Raw genomic sequence first — 4366 nt, forward strand, 5'->3', positions numbered from 1 at the left:
CCGAGCCGCGGTGGAGATGCGGAGAGGGAGATGGAGAGCCAGCAGCCGCCTGCGATGCCGGCCGGCCCCGGGCGGGGTGGGCTGAGGGGGCCAGCCCAGGGGAGCACCGGCCTAGGAGGACGGGGAGGCCGAGACAGCGCATCCTGTGCAGTGTGCTGGTGCGTGCACCTGCCGAGGACCCCCTCAGCCAGCCAGCCCGGGTCCCCCCCCCCACACACACACACCAGGCTGAGATTCCAGAAGCAACAAGGCTGACCCCCCCACCCGGACCCCCACCCCCCGTTGTGGATTTTGGATGCAAGGAATCATCCCAGCCTTGGCTGTGAAGAGGGATGGGAAGAAGGCTCACCCTTCCCCATGCTACCTGGGTGCGCAGCAGAGGGTCTCTCAGAGCTCTGACTCGCTCACCGCCAGGGACAGGGTGCTCACCGCCTCCTGAGAACTTCTCTCCCCCTTTCCCCCATCTGAGATGGCACTAGTTGTTCAAGATGAAATTTGGACAGGCGCCAGTGGCTCCCACCTGTAATCCTAGCTATTCAGGAGGCTGAGATCTGAGGATGGTGGTTCAAAGCCAGCCCAGACAGGAAAAGTCCATGAGACTTTTCTCTCCAATTAATCACACACAAAAAAAGGGAGCTGTGGTTCAAGTGGTCGGGGACAGCTCCCAGGACCTGAGTTCAAGCCCTAGGACCAGCAGGAAAATAAATATATAAATAAATAAGTCCTAGTCTCCCCATGTGACTCAGCTGGTAGAACACCTACCTAAACAGAGGCCCTGGGATCCATCGTGCTTTGTACCTGGGCCCTGGAGGCTTAGGCCTGAAATCGGAGCTACTCAGGAAACTGAGATCTGAAGTTTGATGGTTCAAAGCCAACCCAGGCAGACAAATCCAAGAAGCCAGAAGTGGAGGTGTGGCTCAATGGTAGAAAGCTAGCCTCGAGGGAAAAAGCTAAGCACGAGGCCGAGTCCTTGAGTATGCACACAGGCACACACACACAAAACCCAGCCGCAAGTTACCACCCTTTTCCACTGTCTTCTCCCCACCTTTCCCCTCTGTTCATCGTAGCCTCACATCTGCTCTCCCTGCCCAGGCAGGGGGCTCTGGGTCGCTGTGGGATAGGCTTTGACTCTGCTTTTGCCCAGTACTCAAGGAAACCTATCCGCTGGATCTGGGTCAGGCCAGATCCTTTGGCAATGTTGACACCCTGCTGACCCCGTGGCCAACCTCTGGGTATTGTCCAGAGCCTTCTCCCAGATCCCACCTCTCCCATCATGCTTCACCCTCAAGCTCCCCTGAGTGCTATCCCTGAATCCTTCCCTCCTTCCCTCCCTCCTTCCCTCCCTCCCTCCCTTCCTTTCTTCCTTCCTTCCATTTCTTCTTCTTCTTCCTCTTCCTCCTCCCCCCCTCCTCCCTCCTCTCCTCCCCCCCCCCTTCTCTTTTCAATCCTGAGGCTTGAACTCAGGGCCTGGGCACTGTCCCTGAGCTTCTTTTGCTCAAGACTGGCACTCTTCCCATTTGAGCCACAGTGCCACTTCCAGCCTTTTCTGTATGTGGTACTGAAGAATCAAACCCAGGACTTGGTTCATGCTAGGGCAAACACTATGCTGCTATGCCGCTAAGCCACATTCCCAGCCCCCTCCCCTTCTTTCTTTACATGCACTTTTCAGCCCCTGCATGTGGACCTACACACGCCAGTAAGATCTATTGCCTCTGAAAAAGCCCTACTGTGTTTACAGGCTGGACACCAAATGCAAAGGGACTAAACATGCGATCAGAGACCCGAGTAGGAGCCAGAAACAATGGTTCATGCCTATAATACTAGGCACTCCGGAGGCTGAGACCTATTTTCTTCTCTTTTGTTGTTGTTGGTGGTAGTGGTTGTGGGGCTTGAACTCTGGTCTTGGGCACTGTTTCTGTGCTCTTCAGCTCAAGGCTAGGCTCTACCACTTGAGCCACAGTGCCACTTCTGGTTTTCTGATGGTTAAGAGTCTCACAGACATTCCTGCCCAGGCTGACTTTGAACCATGATTCTCAGATCTCAGCCTCCTGAGTAGCTAGGATTATAGGTGTGAGCTACCAGCTAAAGATCACAGCTCAAAGCCAGCTCAGGCAGACAAATTCTAGAGACTCTTATCTCCAATTAATCAGCAAAAAGCCAGACGAGGAGATGTGGTTTGAGTGGTAGAGCACTAGCCTTGAGCAAACAAGCCAAGAGAGAATGAAAAGCCCTGAACTCAAGCCCCAGTACCGGTATGACTACAACTGCACTTCCCCTTGTAAATAAAACAACAACAACCAAAAAAACACTCAAGACAAGAAACCTCCATCCACCCAGCCACTTGACACAGTCAGAAAGCTACATGACCCAAAGCATAAGAATGCTACTCTGTTCTGAGCACCCACCAGGTCTGACTCACAATTAGCTCCTACATACCTCCTACCACAAAGTACAGATGAGGAAACTGAGGCTTCACACTGCTGAGGAACATGTCTGACTCACAGGGACGGATGTTTGTAATTTGTGTGTGTGTGTGTATGTGTACACCGGTCTTAAGGTTTGAACTCAGGGCTTGGGCAGGGATGGATGTTTGTAATTTGTGTGTGTGTGTGTGTGTGTGTGTGTGTGTGTGTGTGTGTACACCAGTCTTAAGGTTTGAACTCAGGGCTTGGGTTTTGTTCCTGAATATTTTGTGTTCAAGGCTGGTGTTCTACCACTTGAGCCACAGCTCCACTTCTGGCTTTTCGGTAGTAAATTGGAGATGAGTCTCACATACTTTCCTGCCTGGGGTTGGCCTCAAACTGTGGTCCTCAGATCTCAGCCTCCTGGGTAACTAGGATTATTATATGCATGAGCCACCAGTACCTAGTTCTCTGAGGTCTTTGATAGGGCTCTCCTCCCAGCTCTTTCAACCAGAGCTGTCTCTTAGTGTCCCCCCCCCAACATACACACACACACACACACACACACACACACACAACCTCAGCTCAGGCTGGGGTCCCTGAGTCACTGGCCAGCTTCTTGAGTAGGTAGGATTACAGTTGTGAGCCACCAGTGTCTGGCTCAAGGCTAGTGCCCTACCACTTGAGCCACAGCCCCACTTCTGGCTTTTTTCTGCTTCTGTGGTGCTGAGGAATGGAATCCAGGGCCTCATGCATGTGAGGCGAGCACTCTACCACTGAGCCACCTTCCCAGCCCCTCATGAAATTCTTATCTCCAATTAACCACCAAAAAAGTGGGAAGTGGAGCTGTGGCTCAAGTGGTAGGGCACTAGCATTGAGTCACAAAGCTCAGGAACAGCACCCAGGCTCTGAGTTCAAGCCCAAAGAAAAGTACCAAAAAAAAAAAAAGTCTCATGGACTTTTCTGCCTAGTCTGGCTTCCAACCTTCATCCTCAGATCTCAGTTTCATCAATAGCTAGGATTACAAATGTAAGTCACCTATTTCTGGATTTGCCTGAAATGCTTTGAGCCCTAATTTTTTCTTTTTTTTCTCTCCTCTCCCCCCCCCTGTTTCTTTTTTCCTTTATTTTTCTTTTGCCAGTCCCATGACTTGAACTCAGGACTCTGTCCTTGAGCCTCTCTGTGCTCAAGGCTAGTGCTCTATCACTTGAGCCACAGTGCGATCTCTAGCTTTTTCTGTTTAATTGGTACTGAGGAATCGAACCCAGGGCTTCATGCATGCTAGGCAAGCACTTTACCACTAAGCCACATTCCCAGCCCCCCAACACCCTTTTGTTTTTCATTTGTCTTTGAGACAAAGTCTCTGTATTTTTTTGCCCAGGCTGGCCTTGATTCTCCAGCCTCTACCTCCTCTGTGATGCTACTCTTTGAACCAGGATTATATTTTAATGTTAAGAGATTCAGTGGTAAGTGAAGTTCTAATGGAGTCCATTTTTTTTTTTTTACCTTTTCTAAGCTCTAGTTTCCAAATTTGTAAAATGCAGGGAAGGAGGATTTAAGAAGTATGAACGTCTCTGTAACCTGAGAATCTCTATTCAAGCAGACATGAAAAAGGCCTGCTACTCTTCTGTCTACCCTACTACCCTGTTTACTTTTTATGCTTTATTTTTGACTTTTTGGTACCAGCACTGGGGTTTAAAAACTCATGGCCTCACATTCTCTGCTTTTTGCCTCAAGACCAATGCTCCATCCACCACTTGAGCCACACCTCCACATCTGCCCAGGCTTGCTCTGAACCCAAGCTTCTCAGATCTCAGCTTCTTTAGTAACTGGGATTCCAGGTATGAGCCATGGGCACCTGGACGTTTTTAAATTGGTGGTGTGCGTGTGTGTGTGTGTATGTTGGTACTAGAGTTTGAACTCAGAATCTGGGCACTGTCCCTTAGTTGTTTTTTTTTTTTTTT

This window comes from Dipodomys ordii, unplaced genomic scaffold (assembly GCF_000151885.1).
Source record: "Dipodomys ordii isolate 6190 unplaced genomic scaffold, Dord_2.0 Scaffold14, whole genome shotgun sequence".
Lineage (NCBI taxonomy): Eukaryota > Metazoa > Chordata > Mammalia > Rodentia > Heteromyidae > Dipodomys > Dipodomys ordii.